This window comes from Triticum aestivum, chromosome 4A, assembly GCF_018294505.1.
Source record: "Triticum aestivum cultivar Chinese Spring chromosome 4A, IWGSC CS RefSeq v2.1, whole genome shotgun sequence".
Classification (NCBI taxonomy): domain Eukaryota; kingdom Viridiplantae; phylum Streptophyta; class Magnoliopsida; order Poales; family Poaceae; genus Triticum; species Triticum aestivum.
The window spans coordinates 346,307,419-346,334,655 of NC_057803.1; positions in this window are offsets into that span (position 1 = coordinate 346,307,419).

The following is a 27,237-nucleotide window of genomic DNA, read 5'->3' on the forward strand; positions in this document are numbered from 1 at the left end:
CATCACCCACTCAAATGGTTGAATCACAGGAAGAGTAGTTTAATGTACAAACATTGTCAACAAATGGAAATGTAATGAAGAAAAGGATGGCCAAGATATCATTCAAATATATGATGCCTGGTTAAACAGGATGGCATTGCGCATTTCACATATATTATGGTTGGCTAAAAGACACGAGACTGCATAATTCCCATATATGATATAGAAACTAAACAGGTGGCATTACAAAACATATCTAAACTAAGCAGATGACATATATGATGTAGAAAGTAGGCACTGCAAGGAAACATATGCATGATATGACTAACATCATGATGCCAAGTTAGAGCAAACACCTTGGGGGTAAATAGGAGTGGTCACCTATGTCTGAATCCGCCTTAGAATATATATCTTCCTCTGTATTACAATCTGGAGAGGGGGAGGGTTTGCCACTGAAACCACCAGGGAGCGATGTTTGCATGACATTGTATTGCCGCGCAAAACTCCTCTCTTTTTCTCTACATGTTCAGCATGACTGTGTACAATATCTGGCATGCATACGAAAAAATATAGTGAGATTATGTAAGGAGAGCATGCATAAATCTAGTGTGATGGTAACAACCAGTGGATGGATCCAAAATAATGATAGCAGGCTGATGATTGCTTTAATTTATTTAAAAAGATAGATGATGATTGCTTTACTATTTGTTTCCCACCCAAGATGAATGACATAGGCATACCCTAGGTGAACCAGATATTAGACATAGATACTATTCATTGCTGCCTCAATATGTGCCCCACAACTAATTTAGAACTAAAGTTTGAACATTAATTTGGACCTGACTTGGAGTCTAAGAGGTGAACAGGATGATAAAGTAGCAGGTAATATTAAGCAATGCATACAATAATTAGAACAAAAAGTGTGTGACCTCTTTTGTGGACCCGTGTACTCCTCAGGTTCATCTGCTGGGTTGATGGTGATGCCGTTGTGGTCGGTGTCGGCGGAAGGGAAGGAGATCTGAGGCGACGAACGATGGTCAGGAGTCGTGATGTCTGGTTTGGTGGATGCTTCTGTCGAAGGAGCAGCTCAGCTGAGGCGGACGACATCGTACCAGGAGCAGGACAAATCACACAAAGTTTTCTTCGACACCTACCCGTAACTGAAGTAATTATGTAAGGGCTCCTTTGGCTTCCATGATTCTAAAAATGTAGGGATAGGAAAAACACCGTAATAGGAGAGGAATGCACATGGGAAACAGAGCATTTGTAAACACATGATTTTCTGTCAACTTGGGTGTTTGGTTCATAGGAATTGGAAGAGCAGGGGACTGCAAAGAAATAGGGCCAAATTAAAGTGAAACCATATGAAAGTGTGTACAGTTAGAATGTTATTCTGCCACTAATGCACTTGGTCTTGTTTTCATGCATAGGACTTTGAAAAGTAGGTCCTGGTGGTTGTTTTGCTACATTCCTTTCAACAAAATGCATGAATAATTGAATAGTAGAGTGCCATTGGAAAATTTCCTATTGCTTTGTTTTTCCTTTGAACCAAAATAGCCCTAATGGATTGACATGAATGTAGAGTAATAAGTGATGCGACAAGTGTACAACCTCTTTGTCATAGCCATGTCGACCTCAGCATCAATGGGTTGGTCGCTGAAGAAGTTGAGGCAGAGGTGGCTATCCGAGGTGTGGAATGGGGAATATGTAGACGGCGTCCAGGGAATTGCTCTGTTGTGATGGATGGTTCCGTCGTTCGAGCAGCTCCGGCAAGCCATAAGACATCGAGGCTAAAGCAGTACAAGATAGACATCATTAATCTCAAGTGGGATTCTCATAGCATCTCCAATAGATAATGTAAAATACATTACCAAAAAGTGATAGATGTAAAATTTACATCACCAAAAACACCTGACTACAACAGATGAGGTAAAAATCGTTAACTCTAAAGTAAACCATCGAAACTGAAATTTACTGTGGAATCTGAATGTTACTGTCGAAACTGAACGTAGTGGTAGCAGAGAGGAACTTCACATGAAATTTAGGGAGGGTATGCAGTTCATCATCAACCTACACCCCCCTGAGCCACCATCCACCAAAAGCCTGCCCCGCAGCTAGCGGCGCTCCCGCACGGCCTTGCCGCCCGAAACCACTCCCCACCGCCGGTCCGCCACCGCCCCGGCCGGCCCTCTAGGCCCCCATGTCGGTGTAAAAACCGGCAGATATCGGGTAGGGGTCACGAAATGTGCGTCTAAGGATCGATGGTAACTGGAGATAGGGGACATGATGTTTACCCAGGTTCAGGCCCTCTTGATGGACGTAATACCCTACTTCCTGCTTGATTGACTTTGATGACTATAGTGGTTACAAGAGTTGATCTACCACGAGTCGTAATGGCTAAACCCTAGATGTCTAGCCTATATGATTATGATTGTCTCTACGGACTAAACCCTCCGGTTTATATGGACACCGGTGGGGACTAGGGTTTGCATAGAGTCGGTTTACAGAAAAGGAATCTTAATATCCGTATGCCAAGCTTGCCTTCCACGTCAAGGAGAGTCCCATCCGGACACGGGGGAAAGCCTTCCGTCTTGTGTCTTCACGGCCCATTAGTCCGTCCCATATCACATAGCCCGGACGCCCGAGGACCCCATAATCCTGGACTCCCTCAGTAGCCCCTGGTATGTATGCGGCTACTCGGATGCGATGCGTTACAAATGTGACCGGGAAACGGTCCTTCGTGTAATACGGAAAAGTTGCTAAGGATTGTAATGAATCACCGAGTTGCTAACCAACTCCCGTCGCATCATGACAGTCAGTTTTCGGCTTTCTCTACTAAGGTGCTTAACCGGACGAACCAGAAACACAATCGCAGTAGTTCTCCCTTTACTACCCTAGCCGATCAGACGGAACATAAGGTAGCAAGCACAGGAGCCGGGCAACCCAACTATTGACCAAAGACATGGTTCAGAGCCGATGCATATAATGCCAAGCTTGGGACACTGAATTGTGCTGTAAAGCTGTTCGGACTTTTGTTTGACAACACATATGTTGCCTTATAGAGCCCCTGGCAATTTTATGTCGGGGTGTGTACGTGAGACCACTTGACAGGCGGAATAGTGTCTATAAGTAAGAACGATACCAAATAAGAATTTTGGTTCACTGAAATCTGATTGATACGTCAAAACATAATCTTATAGAAGGAACCATAATCACCAAGGCCATTTTACACGCTGGGGGTCTAGGGCTAAGGGAAAGCTCTATACAGGTTCTTGAACAAAGTTGTGGTCTGCAAAATGCTTTGCATGTTCCTGCTGCACGTCTGCACTGCTTTTGCCCAAATAAGAAAGATTCCTTTGAAGGAATGGTCTTCAGCCATGTATACGGAACCGGGGTCGGAAAGAGTCATCGTGGGTCCGAGGAATGAGTAGGTTTTGATTCACCTATGGTAAAAAAAAGGATGATTAAATAAAGGGCAAGGCCGTATAAGTTCGAACCTTTTTATAGGCCTGTCTGTATATTGCCTCTGCCGATGCCCAAGGTATTTTGAGTGCATAATTGTGCACGCACGGTACGAATTCCGCTGATGTACGTGGCGGTCGATAGAGGCTAGGCTGCTAATCCATCCCTGAAGTTGTCGAACTGCCGGTATGTAGGACTGACCGGACTTGCGTGGAGAAGTCTGGTGGCCTAATAGCCAAGGAGGTATGCAGCTTGATAGGGTCGCTTTGTACTTCGGCCGCAATGGCCGCTGTATGCTCCTTAATATGTAGGGAGCGCTCCTTGTGTTCCATTGATTGTAATGACACCATATGGACCAGGCATCTTGAGCTTCAAATAGGCGTAATGCGGGACCGCATTGAAGCGGGCAAAAGTGGTTCGTTCGAGTAGTGCACGATAGCCACTGTGGAAGGGGACGATGTTGAAGATCAGGTCTTCGCTTCAGAAGTTGTCCGGCGAGCCAAAGACTACTTCCAGCATGATTGAGCCCGTACAGCAGGCCTCTTTGCCAGGTATTACTCCTTTGAAGGTAGTTTTCGTTGGCTTGATTCTTCACGGATCAATACCCATTTTGCGGGCAGTGTCTTGATAAAGTAGATTGAGACTGCTTCCGCCGTCTATGAGGACTCGAGAGAGATGGAATCCGTCGATGATTGGACTGAGGACCAGGCCTGCCGAACCTTCATGATGGATACTCGTTGGGTGGTCCCTTCGATCGAAGATGATCGGGCAAGCCAACTATGGGTTGAATTTTGGGACGACCGGCTCTGTGGAGTAGACGTCCCGTAGTGCGCTCCCTCTTAGGGATATGTGTGACATATATCATATTCACTGTTTTTACCTCAGGGGGAAATTGCTTCCGTCCACCTGTGTTTGGATGACGAGGTTCTTAGTCATCATCATTGCTTGGTGACCCTTTTCCCTTGTGGTCAGCGTTAAGCTTGCCGGCTTGTTTGAAGACCCAACAATTTCTGTTGGTATGGTTGGCGGGTTTATTGGGCGTACCATGAATCTGGCAAGGCCGATCAAGTATTCTGTCTAGACTGGATGGGCCATTTTGTTTGCCTTAAATGACTTTTTCCATTGACTGGGTTTGGAGCCGCTGAATCCGGCATTAACCATCGAGTCTTGCGTTCCTTCATTGTTGTTTCAACGGTTATGCTTGTCGCTTCATGGCTTGCCATTGCCGTCCCTGGTTTCGGAGTTACCAGGGTCACTGGTGCTATTGCTTCTGCGAGCAAGCCAGTTATCTTCTCTCACACAAAAACGGGTCATAAGTGCGGTGAGGGCTGCCATGGACTTTGGATTTTCTTGGCCGAGGTGTTGGGCGAGCCACTCATCTCGGACGCTATGTTTGAAGGCCGTGAGGGCCTCTGTGTCTGGACAATCCATAATCTGGTTCTTTTTTATTAGGAACCTTCTCCAAAGCTGTCGGGCCGATTCCTCGGGATGCTGGATTATGTGGCTAAGGTCATCGGCATCTGGGGGTCGAACGTAGGTACCTTGGAAGTTGTCTCTGAATGCATCCTCCAGGTCCTCCACCTACCAATAGAATTTTCTGGTAGATTGTTCAGCCAGCGGCGTGCTGGTCCCTTAAGTTTGAGGGGAAGGTATTTGATGGCGTGTAGATCGTCACCGCGAGGCATGTGAATGTGGAGAAGAAAGTCTTCAATCCATACTGCGGGATCTGTTGTGCCATCGTATGATTCAATGTTCATGGGTTTGAACCCTTCTGGGAATTGGTGTTCCATTACTTCATCGGTGAAGCATAAGGGGTGTGCAGCACCCCTATATCGGGTCGTGTCACGGTGCAATTCGGATGAGGTCCATATGCGGTTTTCGGCCGGGGCATGGTTGTACTTGCCGCACCGAGATTGCTAACCGTCCTCTCGTGTCGGGGCGTTCCCCCGCGATCCATAGATTGATCTGGACTGACCTGCTATATTCTCCATGTCTTGTCGTAGGTCATATGTGTATCCTCGAGCTGTTGTTTCTCTGCTTTAACGGCAAGGTGGAGTGGGCTGGTGTTCGGCTTGAGTTGCCGTTCTGCCCTGGCCATGTGGTGGTCGGTTGGGTCTGGCAGCCGCATTGCGTGCGGGCTATATGGGCTCCAGCGCCTCGTCGTCAAATTGGGTTAGCAGCTTATGCTTCGAGTAACTCTTTGTTGGGTGTTCGAGTCCGTACTCTTCGGCCGCAAGGACATTAGTCCATCTGTCATTGAGCAGATCTTGGTTAGCATGAAGTTGTTGCTGTTAATTTTTTAGGCTTCTAGCCATAGCTATTAGTCGGCGCTTGAAGCGCTCTTGTTCGAGGGGTTCCTCTGGCATGATAAAATTTTCATCGCCGAGGCTCACGTCATCCTCGGAGAGTGGAAAATAGTTGTTGTCCTCCGAGTCTTCATTCCCTGCTTGCTCGTGGGGCTCAATTTGCCCGTCCTCCCGATCGTCCTGTTCGGATGTTCGCTCGATGGGGTCTTCTTGGTCTTCGGTGTTCTCCGGAGTATCATTGTCTTCGGTGCCGGTATTGTTGTTCTTACCGCGACGCGATTTAGAGTGGCGCCACTGATGTCGACGTTTTGGCGGTATCTCAGGAGGTTCGTCCTCGACTGGGTTTTTCTCGTCAGCGTCGTCGCCATTTTTCGGTGTATCCACCTCTATACGTCATACGAGGAGGTGGCCGTCCAACGTCCGGTGACCAGCGGGTTTTGGGCCAGCTCCTCTCCGGCATCGTCATACATACCATCGATGTCTTCGAAGGCGTAATCAAGCATGTCGGTTAAATCCTCGACAGTGGCTATGAAGTGGGTGGTGGGTGGGAAGTAAAATTCCCTATTTCCAGCCACTAGTCCGGGCTGGGCGTCATTCGGAAGCGATTCCTCTGTGATGATGAGGGATCGCATTAGGTCCAAAGCCTCGTTTAAGAGCGGGGTTTGGACGGGGTCAGAAGTTTCTGGGCCGAGCTCACATGATGCGGGCCTCCAGGGTTCGGAATTAGTGTCCGGAGAAGAGTCTGGCTTTGCAATGATTGCCGAAGGCCCTATTCTCTTCGGATCTCCAGTATTGAGCTGTATAGGTGCAGAGAGTCCGGCGGGCTCTAGACTCCCGTCTTCGGACCTGATGACACGCTCCGGATCTAAGGCTGGAGGGGTGGTTGGGGCCGCGAACCCCTGGAAGATCGAGTCTCATCGGGTGTCAGCGACATACTTTAGGTTTCCAAAGCTGATATGGTGACCAGGGGCGTAGCTATCGATCTACTCCAGATGGCCAACCGAGTTGGCACGCAGTGCGAAGCCACCGAATACAAAGATCTGGCCGGGGAGAAAAATCTCCTTCGCGGCAGCGTTATTGTAGATTTTTGATGGAGCCATCGAGCCTTTTGACGACGACACAGTGGAACTCTCAATGAAAGCACCAATGTCAGTGTCAAAACCGGCAGATCTCGGGTAGGGGGTCCTAAACTGTGCATCTAAGGATCGATGGTAACAGGAGACAGGGGACACGATGTTTACCCATGTTCGGGCCCTCTTGATGGACGTAATACCCTACTTCCTGCTTGATTGACTTTGATGAGTATAGGGGTTACAAGAGTTGATCTACCACGAGATCGTAATGGCTAAACCCTAGATGTCTAGCCTATATGATTATGATTGCCTCTACGGACTAAACCCTCCGGTTTATATAGACACCAGAGGGGACTAGGGTTTGTACAGAGTCTGTTTATAAAAAAAAGGAATCTTCATATCCGTACGCCAAGTAGAGTCCCATCCAGACACGGGGGAAAGCCTTCCGTCTTGTGTCTTCACAGCCCATTAGTCCGGCCCATATCACATAGCCCGGACGCCCGAGGACCCCATAATCCTGGACTCCCTCACTCCCCCCACGCACCGAGCTTTTTATCAGGCGATCCCCACGCCACCGCCCCGCCAGCGCGCCCTCCCACCACCAGCGACCTCCGCCCCCACCCTGAACCCTAAGATAGATAGAAGGGTACCTCTCCGGTGAGCCACCCTCCCAGCTGCGGGTGGTTCTTCCTTAACTTTGGCAAGCCCCCCCTGAGGGAGTCCAGGATTATGGGGTTCTCGAGCGTCTGGGCTATGTGATATGGGTCGGGCTAATGGGCCATGATGAAACAAGACGGAAGACCTTCTCCGTGTCCGGATGGGACTCTCCTTGGCGTGGAAGGCAAGCTTAGCGTGCAGATATGAACATTCCTGTTTCTGTAAACCAACTATGTACAAACCCTAGTCCCCTCCGGTGTCTATATAAATTGGAGGGTTTATTCCATAGAGGCAATCATAATCATACAGGCTAGACAATTAGGGTTTAGCCATTATGATCTTGTGGTAGATCAACTCTTGTAACCCCCATACTCATCAAAGTCAATCAAGCAGGAAGTAGGGTATTACCTCCATCAAGAGGGCCTGAATCTGGGTAAACATTGTGTCCCTTGCCAATTGTTACCATCGATCCTTAGATGCATAGTTCGGGACCCCCTACCCAAGATCTGCCGGTTTTGACACCGACATTGGTGCTTTCATTGAGAGTTCCACTGTGCTGTCGTCGAAAGGCTCGATGGCTCCATCAATCATCTACAACAATGCTGCCGCGAAGGAGATTTTTCTCCCCGGCCAGATCTTTGTATTCGGCGGCTTCGCACTGCGTGCCAACTCGGTTGTCCACCTGGAGCAGATCGACAGCTACACCCCTGGTTACTACATCAGTTTTGGAAATCTAAACTATATGTTGCTGACAACCGAGGAGACTCGATCTTCCAAGGGTTCGCGGCCCCAACCACCGCTCTGGCCTTAGATCGAAGCGCGTCATCAAGGCCGAAGATTGGAGTCTAGAGCCCGCCGGACTCTTTGCGGCCTTAGAGCTCAACACTAGAAAACCAGAGAGAATAGCGCCTCCGGTAATCATTGCAAAGCCGGACTCTTCTCCGGACACTGATTCCGAACCCTGGAGGCCTGTGTCATGTGAGCTCGGCCCAGAAACTTCTGACCCCACCCAAACCCTGCTCTTAAGCGAGGCTCTAGACTTAATGCGATCCCTCGTCATCACAGAGGAACCACTTCTAAATCACGCCTAGCCCGGACGAGGGGATGGAAATAGGGAATTTTACTTCCCATCCACCACCCACTTCATAGCCACTTTCGAGGATTTAACCGACATGCTTGATTACGCCTCCGAAGACATCGACGGTATGGATGAAGATGCCGGAGAGGAGCAGCCCCAAAACCTGCCGGTCACTGGACGTTGGACGGCCACCTCCTTGTATGACGTATACATTGTGGATACACCTAAAAATGGTGACGACGATGACGAGAAAAACCCAGTCGAGGATGAACCTCCTGAGATACCGCCGAAACATCATCGTCAGCGGCGCCACTCTAAATCACGTCGCGGTAAGAACAGCAATACCGGCACCAAAGACAATGATACTGTGGAGAACGCCGAAGACAAAGAAGACCCCATCGAGCCAACATCCAAAAAGGACGATCGGGAGAACGGGCAAATTGATCCCGACAAGCAAGCAGGGAACGAAGACTCGGACGACAACAACTATTTGCCACTCTCCGAGGACAACGTGAGCCTCGGCGACGAAGATTTTATCATGCCAGGGGAACCCCTCGAACAAGAGCGCTTCAAGCGCCGACTAATAGCTATGGCTAGAAGCCTAAAAAAGAAACATCAATAGCTTCATGCTGACCAAGATCTGCCCAACGAGAGATGGACTAATGTCCTAGCGACCAAAGAGTACGGACTCGAACGGATAACAAAGAGTTACCCGAAGCGTAAGCTGCTACCCCAATTCCACGACAAGGCACTGGAGTCCATGCCGCTCGCACGCAATGCGGCTGCAGGACCCAACCAGCCACCACGTGGCCAGGGAAGAACGACAACTCAAGCCGAACACCAGCCCGCTCCACATCGCCATAAAAGGAGAGAAACAACAGCTCGAGGATAAACATATGACCTACGACAAGACCTGGAGAATAAAGCAGGTCAGACCAGATCAATCTATGGATCAAGGGGGCACGCCCCGGCGCGAGAGGACAGTTACCAATCCTGGCGCGGCAAGTACAACCACGCCTCGGCCGAAAACCGCATACGGACCTCATCCGAACTGCGCCGTGACACGACCCGATATAGGGGCGCCACAGACCCCTTATGCTTCACTGATGAAGTAATGGAGCACCAATTACCAGAAGGGTTCAAACCCATGAGCATTGAATCATACGACGGCACAACAGATCTAGCAGTATGGATTGAACACTTTCTTCTCCACATTCACATGGCTCGCGGTGACGATCTACACGCCATCAAATACCTTCCCCTAAAACTTAAGGGACCATCACGACACTGGCTGAATAGTCTACCAGAAAATTCTATTGGTAGCTGGGAGGACCTGGAGGATGCATTCAGAGAAAACTTCCAAGGTACCTACGTTCGACCCCAGATACCGATGACCTTAGCCACATAATCCAGCAACCCGCGGAATCGGCCCGATAGCTTTTGACAAGGTGCCTAACCAAAAAGAACCATATTGTGGATTGTATGGATGCAGAGACCCTTGCGGCCTTCAAACATAGAGTCCGAGACGAGTGGCTTGCCCGACACCTCGGCCAAGAATAGCTGAAGTCCATGGCAGCCCTCACCACACTTATGACCCGTTTTTGCGCCGGAGAAGATAGATGGCTTGCTCGCAGAAGCAATAGCACCAGCGACCCTGGTACCACCGAAACCAGGGACGGAAATGACAGGCCACGACACAACAAGCATAAGCATTGAAACAACAATGAAGGAATTCAAGACAAGGCGGTTAATGTCGGATTCAGCGGCTCCAAACCCAGTCAACGGAAAAAGCCATTTAAGGCAAACAAAGATGGCCCATCCAGTCTAGACAGAATACTTGATCGACCTAGCCAGATTCATGGTACCCCCGATAAACCTGCCAACCATGATACGTCCATTCTGCATCATGCTTTTATATCTATATTTATTGCATTATGGGTTGTTATTACACATTATGTCACAATACTTATGCCTATTCTCTCTTATTTTACAAGGTTTACATAAAGAGGGAGAATGCCGGCAGCTGGGATTCTGGGCTGGAAAGGGAGCAAATATTAGAGACCTATTCTACACAGCTCCAAAAGTCCTGAAACTTGACGGAAGTCATTTTTAGAATATATAAAAAATACTGAGTGCAAGAAGTTCCAGAGGGGGGCCACACCCTGGCCACGAGGGTGGGGGGCGCGCCCTACCCCCTGGGCGCGCCCCCCTGCCTTGTGGGCCCCCTGGTGGCCCTCCGATGCCCATCTTCTGGTATATAGAGTCTTTCGTTGAGAAAAACTCATAAGCAAGCTTTCGGGACGAGACTCCGCCGCCACGAGGCGGAACCTTGGCGGAACCAATCTAGAGCTCTGGTGGAGCTGTTCTGCCGGGGAAACTTCCCTCCGGGAGGGGGGAATCATCGCCATCGTCATCACCAACGATCCTCTCATCGGGAGGGGGTCAATCTCCATCAACATCTTCACCAGCACCATCTCCTCTCAAACCCTAGTTCATCTCTTGTATCCAATTCTTGTCTCCAAGTCTGTGATTGGTACCTGTGGGTTTCTAGTAGTGTTAATTAGTCCTTGTAGTTGATGCTAGTTGGTTTATTTGGTGGAAGATCATATGTTCAGATCCTATATGCATATTAATACTCCTCTGATTATGAACATGAATATGCTTTGTGAGTAGTTACGTTTATTCTTGAGGACATGGGAGAAGTGTTGCTATTAGTAGTCATATGAATTTGGTATTCATTCGATATTTTGATGAGATGTATGTTGTCTCTCCTCTAGTGGTGTTATGTGAAAATCGACTACATGACACTTCACCATTATTTGGGCCTAGAGGAAGGCATTGGGAAGTAATAAGTAGATGATGGGTTGCTAGAGTGACAAGATTAAACCCTAGTTTATGCGTTGCTTCGTAAGGGGCTGATTTTGATCCATATGTTTCATGCTATGGTTAGGTTTACCTTAATACTTTTGTTGTAGTTGTGAATGCTTGCAATAGAGGTTAATCATAAGTGGGATGCTTGTCCAAGTAAGGATAGAACCCAAGCACCGGTCCACCTACATATCAGATTATCAAAGTACCGCACGTGAATCATATGATCGTGATGAAACCTAGCTTGACGATAATTCCCATGTGTCCTCGGGAGCGCTTTTCTCTATATAAGAATTTGTCCAGGCTTGTCCTTTGCTACAAAAAAGGATTGGGCCACCTTGCTGCACTTTATTTACTTTTGTTACTTGTTGCTCGTTACAAATTATCTTATCACAAAACTATCTATTACCTATAAATTCAGTGCTTGCAGAGAATACCTTGCTGAAAACCGCTTATCATTTCCTTCAGCTCCTCGTTGGGTTCGACACTCTTACTTATCAAAAGGACTACGATAGATCCCCTATACTTGTGGGTTATCAAGACTCTTTTCTGGTGCCGTTGCCGGGGAGTGAAGCGCCTTTGATAGGTGGAATTTGGTAAGGAAAAATTTATATAATGTGCTGAAATTTACTATCACTTATTACTATGGAAAGTAATCCTCTGAGGGGCTTGTTCAGGGTATCTTAACCCCGACCAGTAGAGCAAAGAGTTGCTTCCCAACCTACTGAACCTATTGAACCTACTGAAAATGAAAATGTCTTCTTTGAAATTCCTTCGGGTATGATAAAAAAACTTCTCGCTAATCCTTTTGCAGGAGATGGAACATTACATCCTGATGATCACCTAATATATGTGGATGAAGTTTCTGGATTATTTAAGCTTGCAGGTATGCCCGATGATGTTATCAAGAAGACGGTCTTCCCTTTATCTTTGAAGGGAGATGCATTGACATGGTATAGGCTATGTGATGATATGGGATCATGGAACTACAAACGATTGAAATTGGAATTTCATCAAAAGTTTTATCCTATGCATCTTGTTCATCGTGATTGCAATTATATATATAATTCTTGGCCTCGCGAAGGAGAAAGCATCGCTCAAGCTTGGGGGAGGCTTAAATCAATGTTATATTCATGCCCCAATCATGAGCTCTCAAGAGAAATGATTATCCGAAAATTTTATGCTCTGCTTTCTGATAACAACCGCACCATGCTCGATACTTCTTGTGATGGCTCTTTTATGATGAAGACTATTGAATTCAAATGGGATTTATTGGAAAGAATTAAACACAACTCTCAAGATTGGGATCTCGAGGAAGGTAAGAAGTCAGGTAAGACACCTAAGTTCGATTGCGTTAAGTCTTTTATGGATACTGATGTTTTCCATAAATTTAGCACTAAATATGGACTTGACTCTAAAATAGTAGCTTCTTTCTGTGAATCTTTTGCTACTCATATTGATCTCCCTAAAGAGAAGTGGTTTAAATATCATCCTCCCATAGAAGTAAAAGTAGTTGCACCTATTAAAGTTGAAGAAAGACTATCACTTATAATGATCCTATTGTTCCTACTGCTTATGTTGAGAAACCACCTTTTCCTGTTAGGATAAAAGATCATGCTAAAGCTTCAACTGTGGTTCGTAAAAGCAATATTAGAACCTATACACCTCCTGAACAAGTTAAAGTTGAACCTAATATTGCTATTGTTAAGGATCTCTTGGCTGATAATATTGACGGGCATGTTATTTATTTCTGTGATGAAACTGCTAGAATTGATAAACCATGTGCTAAAGATAAACATAGACCTATGGTAGGCATGCCTGTTATTTCTGTTAAAATAGGAGATCAATGTTATCATGGCTTGTGTGATATGGGTGCTAGTGCTAGTGCAATACCTATTGACTTATACAGAGAAATTATGCATGATATTGCACCTGCTGAGTTAGAAGAAATTGATGTCAGCATTAAACTTGCCAATAGAGATACTATTTCACCAATGGGAATTGTTAGAGATGTTGAAGTTTCATGTGGGAAAACTAAATATCCTGCTGATTTTCTTGTTCTCGGTTCCCCACAAGATAGCTTTTGCCCCATTAGATTTGGTAGACCCTTCTTGAACACTGTTAAAGCTAGGATAGACTGCAAAAAGGATGTTATTACTATTGGTTTAGGTGATATGTCTCATGAGTTCAACTTTTGTAAATTTCATAGACAACACTGTGAAGAAGAATTGCCTAGTAAAGATGAAAGTATTGGTATTGCTTCTATTGCCGTACCTCCTAGTGATCCTTTAGAACAATATTTGTTAGACCATGAAAATGATATGTATATGAATGAAAGAAGGGAAACAGATGAAGTGTTCTTTAAACAGGGACCTATTCTGAAACACAACTTGCCTGTTGAAATCTTAGGATATCCTCCTCCACCAAAGGGTGATCCCATGTTTGATCTTAAACCTTTGCCTGATACTCTTAAATATGCTTATGTTGATAAAAAAGAAGATATATCCTATTATTATTAGTGCTAACCTTTCAGAGAAGGAGAAAGAAAAATTATTGAAAACTCTGAAGAAGCACCGTGATGCTATTGGATATACTCTTGATGATCTTAAGGGCATTAGTCCCACTCTATGTCAACACAAAATAAATTTGGACAAAGATGCCAAACCAGTTATTGATCATCAACGACGGCTGAATCGTAAGATGAAAGAAGTGGTAAGAAAAGAAATACTAAAGCTCCTTGAGGCAGGTATAATTTATCTCGTTGCTGATAGTAAGTGGGTAAGTCCTGTCCATTGTGTTCCTAAGAAGGGAGGTATTACTATCGTTCCTAATGATAAAGATGAATTGATTCCACAAAGAATTATTACAGGTTATAGGATGGTAATTGATTTCCATAAATTAAATAAGGCTACTAAAAAAGATCATTACCCCTTACTTTTATTAATCAAATACTAGAAAGATTATCCAAACGTACACATTTTTGCTTTCTAGATGGTTATTCTGGTTTCTCTCAAATACCTGTGTCAGTTGATGATCAATCTAAGACCACTTTTACTTGCCCTTTTGGTAGTTTTGCTTATAGACGTATGCCTTTTGGTTTATGTAATGGACCTTCTACCTTTCAACGATGCATGATGGCTATATTTTTTGATTTTTGTGAAAAGATATGTGAGGTATTCATGGATGATTTCTCCGTTTATGGATCCTATTTTGATGATTGCTTAAGCAACCTTGATCGAGTTTTGCAGAGATGTGAAGAAACTAACCTTGTCCTGAATTGGGAGAAATGCCACTTTATGGTTAACGAAGGTATTGTCTTGGGGCACAAAATTTCTGAAAGGGGCATTGAAGTTGATAATTGATGCTATTGAAAAGATGTCGTGTCCCAAGGACATCAAAGGTATAAGAAGTTTCCTTGCTCATGCCGGTTTTTATAGGAGGTTCATTAAGGACTTCTCAAAAAATTCTCGGCCTCTGACTAATTTATTACAAAAAGATATACCATTCGTCTTTGATGATGATTGCGCAGATGCCTTTGAAATACTTAAGAAAGCATTAATCTCCGCACCTATTGTTCAGCCACCTGATCGGAATTTACCTTTTGAAATTATGTGTGATGCTAGTGATTATGCTGTAGGTGTTGTTCTAGGGCAAAGAGTTGATAAGAAATTAAATGTTGTTCAATATGCTAGTAAAACTCTAGACAATGCCCAGAGAAATTATGCTACAACTGAAAAAGAATTCTTCGCAGTTGTATTTGCTTGTGATAAGTTCAGACCTTATATTGTTGATTCTAAAGTAACTATTCACACGGATCATGCTGCTATTAAATATCTTATGGAAAAGAAAGATGCTAAACCTAGACTTATTAGATGGGTTCTCCTCCTACAAGAATTGATCTGCATATTATTGATAGAAAGGGAGCTGGGAACCGCGTTGCAGACAACTTGTCTAGGTTAGAAAATGTTCTTGATGACCCACTACCTATTGATGATAGCTTTCCTGATGAACAATTAAATGTCATAAATGCTTCTCATACTGCTCCATGGTATGCTGATTATGCTAATTACATTGTTGCTAAATTTATACCACCTAGTTTCACATACCAGCAAAAGAAAAAGTTTTTCTACGATTTAAGGCATTACTTCTGGGATGATCCACATCTTTATAAAGGAGTAGATGGTGTTATTAGGCTTTGTGTACCTGAGCATGAACAGGAACATATCCTACGCAAGTGTCACTCCGAGGCTTATGGAGGACACCATGCTGGAGATAGAAGTGCACACAAGGTATTGCAATCCGGTTTTTATTGGCCTACTCTCTTCAAGGATGCCCGTAAGTTTGTCTTGTCTTGTGATGAATGTCAAGGAATTGGTAATATTAGTAGACGTCAAGAAATGCCTATGTATTCTTCACTTGTTATTGAACCATTTGATGTTATGGGCTTTGATTATATGGGACCTTTTCCTGCCTCTAATGGATATACATATATTTTAGTTGATGTTGATTACGTTACTAATTGGGTAGAAGCTATTCCAACTAGTAGTGCTGATCATAACACCTCTATTAAGATGCTTAAAGAAGTTATTTTTCCGAGGTTTGGAGTCCCTAGATATTTAATGACTGATGGTGGTTCAGATTGCTTTCCGTAAAATGCTTGCTAAGTATGATATTAATCATAGAATTGCATCTCCTTATCACCCACAGTCGAGTGGTCAAGTAGAATTGAGTAATAGAGAACTCAAATTAATTTTGCAAAAGACTGTTAATAGATCTAGAAAGAATTGGTCCAAGAAACTTGATGATGCATTATGGGCCTATAGAACTGCATATAAAAATCCTATGGGTATGTCTCCATATAAAATGGTTTATGGAAAAGCATGTCACTTACCTCTCGAACTAGAACATAAGGCTTATTGGGCTATTGAAGAGCTCAATTATGATTTCAAACTTGCTGGTGAGAAAAGGTTATTTGACATTAGCTCACTCGATGAATGGAGAACCCAAGCCTATGAAAATGCCAAATTGTTTAAAGAAAAGGTTAAAAGATGGCATGACAAAAGGATACAAAGTGTGAGTTTAATGTAGGTGATTATGTATTGCTATACATCTCTCGTTTAAGACTTTTTGCAGGAAAGCTTCTCTCTAAATGGGAAGGTCCTTACGTTATCGAGGAGGTCTATCGTTCCGGTGCCATAAAAATCAACAACTTCGAAGGCACAAACCCGAAGGTGGTGAATGGTCAAAGAATCAAACATTATATCTCAGGTAATCCTATAAATGTTGAAACCAATTTTATTGAAACCGTAACCCCGGAGGAATACATAAGGGACACTTTCCGGAACATTTCAGACTCCGAAAAGGAATAGGTATGTGGTACGGTAAGTAAACTGACTCCAAAACAGTTCTAATGGCAATTTTTCTCCTTTTTGGAATATTTAGAAAAATAGAAAAATAAGAAGCAGTCCGGGAAGGACACAAGGGCTCCACGAGGATGGAGGGCACGCCCTACCCCCATGGGCGAGCCCCCCTGCCTCGTGGGCACCTCGTGTGCTCTCCGGGCTCCGTTTTCTTGCATGATACTTCTTTTGGTCTGTAAAAATTCATTATATAATCTCCCGAAGGTTTTGACTCCCGAATCACGCAAAAATCTCATGTTCTTGTTTTGAGCTGCGTCCCCCTCCTCCTCCAACAATGAGGGCAATGATGCTTGGCTAATGAAGATAGAGCTGAGGAGAGAAGAACCCATGGAGATCAACAAGGATAAAGGGATGAAGAAGACCACGGAGGACCAAGTTCCGGCAACAGAACACATCCTTCAACTTGATCACAATCTTCTTACCCAAACTAAGATCGAAGCTTTCAAGATGATTGAGTTAGCTCGTATACAAAATAAGTATCTCACACGTGAAAATATTTTGTTGAAGGAGCATATCATCGCACCCAAAGGCATTATCCGCAAGTTAGAAGACCTCCTACACTCGATGTGCAACTATCCATCATCACCACCATCTTCTTCACCAACAAAAGAGATATAATCACATGGGTATGGGCACTCCCCTTAGCAACTGCTAAGCTTGGGGAAGTGCCCCGGTATCGTATCACCATCACTTCTATCTTTACCGTTTTTATTAGTTCGATCCTTTTGGTAATATCTTGATCTAGTAGCATAAAGTTTTAGTATGATCTAGTTGTGAATTTTTCTTTATGATCCTTCTATGTAATTGAGTCCGTGAGCTATATATAATAAAGATTAGTGTTGAGTCAAGGGCTTGATTATTTTGCCATAATCTTGAGTGAATAAAACAAAAGAGAAAGAAATAAAAAGAAACAAAGAGATCATATGGATCTTATGGAGAGTAATGAGCTCACATAGAAAGAGTATGATGAATAAAAGTTGTTGAGAGTCGACAAACATAGTTTTGGTCATCGTTGCAATTAATAGGAAATAATAAAGAAAGAGAGGTCTTCACATATAAATACACTATCTTGGACATCTTTTATGATTGTGAGCACTCATTAAAATATGACATGCTAAAGAGTTGACGTTGGACAAGGAAGACAACGTAATGGGTTATGTTTTCTTACATCTAAGATAAATTATATTGTCATGGATCATCCAACATGATTGAGCTTGCCTTTCCCCCTCATGCTAGCCATATTCATTGCACCAAGTAGAGATACTACTTGTGCTTCCAAACACCCTTAAACCAGTTCTGCCATGAGAGTCCACCATACCTACCTATGGATTGAGTAAGATCCCTCAAGTAAGTTGTCATCGATGCAAGCAATAAAAATTGCCCTCTAAATATGTATGACGTATTAGTGTGGGAGAAAATAAGCTTTATACGATCGTGTGATACGGAAGAAATAAAAGCGACGGACTGCATAATAAAGGTCCATATCACAAGTGGCAATATAAAGTGACGTTCTTTCGCATCAAGATTTTGTCCATCCAACCATAAAAGTGCATGACAACCTCTCATTCCCTCTGCGAAGGGCCTATCTTTTACTTTTATCTCCTACCTTGCCTAAGAGTCATGGTGATCTTCACCCTTCCTTTTACATTTTACCTTTTGACAAGCACAACATGTTGGAAAGATCCTAGTATATATGGCTAATTGGATGTGAGTTTTCATGAACTATTATTGTTGACATTACCCTTGAGGTAAAACATTGGGAGGCAAAACTATAAGCCCCTATCTTTATCTGTGTCCGATTAAAACTCCATACCCATAAGTATTGTGTGAGTGTTAGCAATTGTGAAATACTATATGATAGTTGAGTATGTGGACCTACTGAAAAGCTCTTATATTGACTCTTTCCTATGTTATGATAAATTTCAATTGCTCCAATGACTGAGATTATAGTTTGTTAGTTTTCAATGAAGTTTATGATTCATACTTGAAATTGTGATTGAATTGTTACTCTAGCATAAGAGACCATATGACAAGAATTACATAAGTTGTTGTTCTAAGAATGACCATGATGCCCTCATGTCTGTATTTTATTTTTATCGACACCTCTATCTCTAAACATGTGGAAATATTTTTTGATTTCGGTTTTCGCTTGAGGACAAGCGAGGTCTAAGCTTGGGGGAGTTCATACGTCCATTTCCAACCATGCTTTTATATCGATATTTATTGCATTATGGATTGTTATTACACATTATGACACAATACTTATGCCTATTCTCTCTTATTTTACAAGGTTTACATAAAGATGGAGAATGCCGGCAGCTGGGATTCTGGGCTGGAAAAGGAGCAAATATTAGAGACCTATTATGCATAGCTCCAAAAGTCCTGAAACTTCACGGAAGACATTTTCAGAATATATAAAAAATACATAGTGCAAGAAGTTCCAGAGGGGGGCCACACCGTGGCCACGAGGGTGGGGGCGCGCCCTACGCCCCTCGGCGTGCCCCCTGCCATGTGGGCCCCCTGGTGGACCTCCGATGCCCATCTTCTGCTATATGGAGTCTTTTGTTGAGAAAAACATCATAAGCAAGCTTTTGGGACGAGACTCCGCCGCCACGAGGCGGAACCTTGGCGGAACCAATCTAGGGTTCTGGCGGAGCTGTTCTACCGGGGAAACTTTCCTCCGGGAGGGGCAAATCATCGCTAACGTCATCACCAATGATCCTCTCATCTTGGAGGGGGTCAATCTGCATCAACATCTTCACCAACACCATCTCCTCTCAAACCCTAGTTCATCTCTTGTATCCAATTCTTGTCTCCAAGTCTAGGATTGGTACCTGTGGGTTGCTAGTAGTGTTAATTACACCTTGTAGTTGATGCTAGTTGGTTTATTTGGTGGAAGATCATATGTTTAGATCCTATATGCATATTAATACTCCTCTGATTATGAACATGAATATGTGTTGTGAGTAGTTACGTTTGTTCCTGAGGACATGGGAGAAGTCTTGCTATTAGTAGTCATGTGAATTTGGTATTCGTTCGATATTTTGATGAGATGTATGTTGTCTCTCCTCTAGTGGTGTTATGTGAACATCGACTACATGACACTTCACCATTATTTGGGCCTAGAGGAAGGCATTGGGAAGTAATAAGTAGATGATGGGTTGCTAGAGTGACAGAAGCTTAAACCCTAGTTTATGTGTTGCTTCGTAAGGGGCTGATTTTGATCCATATGTTTCATGCTATGGTTAGGTTTACCTTAATACTTTTGTTGTAGTTGCGGATGCTTGCAATAGAGGTTATTCATAAGTGGGATGCTTGTCCAAGTAAGGACAGCACCCAAGCACCGGTCCACCCACATATCAGATTATCAAAGTACCGAACGCGAATCATATGATCGTGATGAAAACTAGCTTGACGATAATTCCCATGTTTTCTCGGGAGCGCTTTTCTCTATATAAGAAATTGTCCAGGCCTGTCCTTTTCTACAAAAAGGATTGGGCCACCTTGCTGCACTTTATTTACTTTTGTTACTTGTTGCTCGTTACAAGTTATCTTATCACAAAACTATCTATTACCTACAATTTCAGTGCTTGCAGAGAATACCTTGCTGAAAACCGCTTATCATTTCTTTCTACTCCTCGTTGGGTTCGACACTATTACTTATCTAAAGGACTATGATAGATCCCCTATACTTGTGGTTTATCAAACCATACCAACAAAAAATGTTGGGTCTTCAAACAAGCCGACAAGCTTAACGTTGAAAACAAGGGAAAAGGGTCGTGAAGCGACGACGATGACCAAGAGCCTTGTCAACCGAACACAGGGGGACAGAAGCAATTTGCCCCAGAGGTAAAAATAGTGAATATGATATATGTCAGACATATCCCTAAGAGGGAGCGCAAACTCGCACTATGAGATGTCTACATCATAGAGCTGGTTGCCCCAAAATTCAACCCATGGTCGGTTTGCCCGATCATCTTCGATCAAAGGGACCACCCAATGAGTATCTGTCACGGAGGTTCGGCAGCCAGGGTCCTCGATCCAATCATTGACGGATTCCACCTCACTCAAGTCCTCATGGACGGCGGCAGCAGTCTCAATCTACTTTATTAAGACATTGTCCGCAAAATGGGTATTGATCCATCAAGAATCAAGCTCACTAAAACTACCTTCAAAGGAGTAATACCTGGCAAAGAGGCTCGCTGTATGTGCTCAATCACGCTAGAAATAGTCTTCGGCTCGTCGGATAACTTCCGAAGTGAAGACCTGATCTTCAACATCGTCCCCTTTCGGAGCGGTTGTCATGCACTACTCGGATGAACCGCTTTTGCCTACTTCAATGCGGTCCCGCATTATGCCTATTTGAAGCTCAAGATGCCCGGTCCACGTGGCATCATTACAATCAATGGAAACATGGAGAGCTCCCTCTGTACTAAGGAGCATACAGCGGCCATTGCAGCCAAAGTACAAAGCGGCCCTATCAAGCCGCACACCTCCTTGGATATTAGGCCACCAGGCTTCTCCACGCAAGACCGGTCAGTCCTACATACCGGCAGTCCGACAACTTCAGGGCTGGATTAGCAGCCTAGCCTCCGTCGACCGCCACGTACATCAGCGGAATTTGTACCGCGCGTGCACAATTATGCACTCAAAATACCTTGGTCATCGGCGGAGGCAATATACAGACATGCCTATAAAAAGGTTCGACCTTATACGGCCTTGCCCTTTATTTAATCATCATTTTTTACCACAGGTGAATCAAAACCTACTCATTCTTCGGACTCACGAGGACTGTTTCCGAGCCCGGTTCCGTATACATGGCTGAAGACCATTCCTTTGAAGGAATCTTTCTTATTTGGGAAAAAGCGGCGCAGACGTGCGGCAGGAAGGTGCAAAGCAATTGGCAGACCACAACTTCGTTCAAGAACCTGTATATAGCTTTCCCTTAGCCCTAGACCCCCGACATGTAAAATGGCCTTGGTGGTTATGGTACCTTCTGTAAGATTACGTTTTGACGTATCAATCAGATTTCAGCAAACCAAAATTCTTATTACGTATCGTTCTTATGTATAGACACTATTCCGCCTGTCAAGTGGTCTCGCGTACACACCTCGGCATAAAATTGCTAGGGGCTCTATAAGGCAACATATGTGTTTCTAAACAAAAGTTCGAACAGCTTTACAGCACAATTCGGCGTCCCGAGCTTGGCATTATATGCATCGGCTCCGAATCATGTATTTGGTCAATAGTTAGGTTGCCCGGCTCCTGTGCTTGCTACCTTATGTTTCGTCTGATCGGCTAGGGTAGTAAAGGGAGAACTACTGCGATTGTGTTTCTGGTTCGTCCGGTTAAGCACCTTAGTAGAGAAAGCCGAAAACTGACTGTCATGATGCAGCAAGAGCTTGTCAGCCACTCGGTGATTCATTACAATCCTTAGCGATTTTTCCGTATTACACGAAGGACCGTTTCCCGGTCACATATGTAATGCATCCACATCTGGGTAGCCGCGTACATACCAGGGGCTACCTAATGGACCCATTGTCAAACTCCTATAGCTAAGTGAGAGCAATAAAACCGAATAGTCTGATTGCCTGGTTCACCGCACTTACACCTCCTTCAAGGACCAAGACGTTGGGTTAAGAGTACTTATGTGCAATTCCAAACATCCCAGTAGCATCTACATGGGGGCTGAAGCCGACGACTGGGAACTCTCAGATATAATAAACGGCCGCACGAGAGGATAAAAACTTTTCATCAAGGAATGAATATATTACAAAAGACTTAGTTTATAACACAAATCCCGGGACAGTTTGAACTCTTTTATTCTAACACTACATCCTTAGTGCATTGGCCCTCTATAAGGCAAGCACCTTTTAGAACGTCCTCAAAATAGCGCTCTGGTGTGCAGTGGGCCTTGCTTTCGGGAGAACCCTCAACTGCCACCTTTTCGGCATTCATTTTCACCCAGTGCATCTTGACACGGGCGAAAGCCATACGTGCTCCTTCTATATAGGACCACCTCTTGACGGCGTCAATATGGGGTAGCGCATCGATAAGGCGCTGCACAAGGCCAAAGTAGCTAGGCAGAACGGCCTTGGTGGGTCATAACCGGACTATGACGTCCTTCATGGCTGCGTTGGACAATTTATGTAGCTCCACCCATTCTGTCATCTAGTCATTTAGCAGAAGTGGGTGATCCTGCCCCACAAACTGCGACCAGAAGAGCTTCTCCATCGCGTACCCCTCTAGGCCTCGAAGAAGTTGGCGGCGTCCGCAACACTCTTCGGCAGATCCGCATAGACGTCTGGAGAACTCCACAGTCGATTAAGCAAGGCATAATTCATGTCCCCAAATTTAGCGTGTAAAAGAAAAGGCTTACCAGCCGCTATCTGACTGTCTTGACGGATTTCCTCACGCGCTGCATGGGATTCGTACCGCGCTTCCAAAGCATCTTGAACGGCCTTGGCGAGTTTGATCCCGTTCGCCTTATTTTTTATCTCCAAGGACTCGCACTTGGCGGCGGTGTCCTTGAGTTTTTGATCCATCTCGGTCACCTGTTCCTCAAAACGGCGCCGAGTGGCCTGTTCGGCCATCAAGACCACATCCGCCTTATCGGCGGCTGCCTTGCTGACCCTTGCTTGCTCCTTGGCTTGAGCAAGCTCTCTTCAAAGGGTTTCCACTGCGGTGGCACCATTTGTACAAACACGCACATTGCAGCTCTTGAATTTCCATAGAAAACACGGACATAAAAAGGCATATAGTAAGATGTAGCTTGTACCTTGCACCTGGTCAAGCCGCGTGTTAACAAGGACTAGGTCCTCCTCGGCTCGCCCTAGTATCCGCTTGAGTTCGGAAACTTCTGCAGATTGGGCAGTCGCCGCTAACAGTGAAGCCTATTTTAATCCAAATGAAACAGTGTGTTACCACCTGATAATTGATTATTGATCCTCCGCTCGCTCTTCTTTCAAAAAACCGAACAGAGTCTTAGGGTCTACTATCTACGTACATGCATGTAGTTCACAAAAATGATCAAAAAACATTACATTGCGTACCTCAAAACCTGCTAGCGGGATGGAGAAGGCTTCATTCAGCCCGCTCTTGGCAGACTGAATCTTCTCAGACACCGTGCCCATCAGGGTGCGGTGCTCGTCTAGGACGAATGCACTTTGAAGTGCACCCGCCATTGTATTATGTGCCTCCAGATTAGTAGAGGTTGCCGCTCCCTCTTCGCCGCAGGAGGTCGTTCACCAGACCTCGGGGCCGTATGGGTCTCTGGAGTAGTCTGCGGCTGGGGGACAGATTGACCGGGGCCCTCGTCGCCGGTCTTCATGGAGACCGTCCCCCGGCCCTCCGGCAACCGAGGTATTACCCTCTGGCACAGTTAAATCTCCACCCCCCCCCCCCCCGCGTCTGTTCAAGGCCTAGGGAGGGCCTATGAGATTTCACCTCGGTGTCATCTGCCCTAGGCGGTGGGGAGGCTAATGGAGGCGACCCGCTCTCCATCATCTCCGATGGCATATCCCTCAGGACGAAGATAGTGGGGGAAGATCATGGGCCAGACTAAAAGACAGAACTTAGAGTTACCATCATACTTCATTAACTGAATAACTGCGAAAAATCCCGGACCACTTACGAGTCAGCTTGGGGCTTAGTCCAACGCTGGTGCTTTGGGACAACCTCGGCGTCTGACTCCGAGTCATCGGGGAGGGTAATTTTGTCCCTCTTGGATGCTTCGGCTTCCAGGTCTTCGAAGGCCGCCCTCTTTTTGCCTTTGCGGGGAGGATCTTCTTCTTCCTCCTCCTCCTCGTCATTGTCATCACCCTCGTGAGAGGACTGGGCATGAACGTCTATGGACACTACGTCCGAAGTGCCCCCTCTTTTTTCTTATTCTTCTTGTCCTTCTTTGTCGGCGCCTGGTATGGCACCGGGACTAGCATCCTCATTAGAAGGGGATTGGCTGGGTCTTCGGGGAGGGGAGCCGGACAACGGATCTACTCAGCCTTCTTAATCCAGACCTGTTTGGGGATGGATTACTTAGCACCTTGGGTTAACGAAGCCTATGGGTGTTTGGAGTTTTTAGAACTTACCTTAGAGGATGGATGGTTGCAGTCGAGGCCGGTGTCGTCTGAGGACCTTGGCCATGATTTGTGCTTCTTAAAAAGCAGTTTCCAGATCCCCTTATGCGTTGTACCGTAGAACCTTTGTAGGGTCCACGGCCATTTCGGATTGAACTCCCACATATTGAGGCACCGCCTCTGGCAGGGAAGTGCTCGGCAGACAAGCATCACTTGGATTACGTTGGCAAGGGTAACGTCCTTCGCTATCATGATCTTGACGTGTTTCTACAGCATCAGCACCTCAGGGACCGACCCCTAGTCCGGACCCTTGTCGGTCCAGGATGTAAGCCTCAGCGGGGGTCCCGATCTAAATGCTGGTGCAGGTACCCACTTGGAGCCGCGGGGTTCTGTGATATAGAACCATTCCTGTTGCCTTATTTTGACAGTGTCCACAAAGACTCCCTTTGGCCAATTGACTTTGGGGAGCTTTCTCACCATGGCGCCACCACAGTACGCGTGTTTCCCATTGACCACCTTCGGTTTCACATTAAAACTCTTGAGCCATAAGCTGAAGTGTGGATGGACACGGAGGAAGGCTTCACACACAACGATAAATGCCGAGATGTGAAGGAATGAATTTGGGGCCAGATCGTGAAATTCCAGCCCGTAGTAGAACATGAGGCCCCTTATAAAGGGGTGAAGGGTGAATCCGAGCCCACGGAGGAAGTGGGGGATAAACACCACCCTCTCACCAGGTTCCGGAGTGGGGAAGACCTACGCCAGATCGGGAAGCCTATGCTTGATTTCTGTGGTCAAATACCGCGCTTCCCGCAGCTCCTTGATGTTTTCCTCCATGACAGAGGATGAGACCCACTTGCCTTGAGAGTCGGCCATGGTCGGAGGAGTTGTCAAGGAGAGAAAAGCTTGGAGTTTGGGTGCTGGAGCTCGGGGACGGAGAGACAGAGAGAATGATGCGTGGGGTGGACCAGATGCGTTCTATCCACTTATATGGACTGCAAATATCAAGCGTCCCCCTCCTCGAGCCTTAAAACTCGCCTATTTCCAAGGGGTCATCCGAAACAGCACGGTTGGGTTTCCCACACCCGTATTGATGAGAATCCGGTAATAAGGGGGCACGAACTCTGCTTTGACAAGACGTGTCACCGGTGGTTGCCTCTCGAAACGTGAAACAAGAGGCCAAAAAATGGTTTGAAATAATAAAATGGCCAGACATAACGTCTCACTAGTGAAATCTTTAGAAGACAGAACTTATATGTATTCTGCCCTTGTGATTCAGAGATATGAGTGTTGTACTGACGATCAACTGCTTTGAAGTGTTCAGAGGAGGAACCCGCCTTGCAATGCCGAAGACAATCTACGCACTGGACACATCGTCATTGAAGACTGGTTCATGGGATACTAAGGGAGTCTAGGATTATGGGGTCCTCGGGCGTCTAGGCTATGTGATATGGGTGGGACTAATGGGCCGTGAAGATACAAGACGGAAGGCTTTCCCCCGTGTCTGCATGGGACTCTCCTTGGCGTGGAAGGCAAGCTTGGCGTAGGGATATGAAGATTCCTTTTTTGTAAACCGACTCTACACAAACCCTAGTCCCCTCCGGTGTCTATATAAACCGGAGGGTTTAGTCCCTAGAGATAATCATAATCATATAGGCTAGACATCTAGGGTTTAGCCATTACGATCTTGTGGTAGATCAACACTTGTAACCCGTATACTCATCAAAGTCAATCAAGCAGGAAGTAGGGTATTACCTCCATCAAGAGGGCCTGAACCTGGGCAAACATCGTGTCCCCTGTCTCCTGTTACCATCGATCCTTAGACACACAGTTCTGGACCCCCCCTATCTGAGATCTGCCGGTTTTGACACCGGCAGCAGCTGAACCGGCAGGACGTCGAGATGGACGACGGATCCTCATCTGGGGAGGTGGATGTGGGACGTCGAGCTGCTGCGGTGGACGACGTCATCAGGGAAGAGGCTCCGGCTGGGCAGCGGTGAGTTGGCGAATGGAGGAGGGTGGGGTTTCACGGCTGGAGCAGGGAGGTTATGGCGTCCTGGGATGTCGAATGGCGAAAAGGAGGTGATGGGAGGGGGGAACCATGACTTAGGGATGCGCTTGTCCAAAATGTAGGGTGTGTTTCAAAAGTACACCCACCGATTTGAACTAGCGGCCCTTTCAGCTCAGGGTTAGAAGGGGGATTTTGTGTGTCGGGATTTGGTAGCTGGAGGGAGTTTTCGCGCGTGTTGTAATTTTCGGATAGCGAGGCGCATGTTTTGGGAGCATGATCTATGAATTTTCGGGATATAACAAGGCACG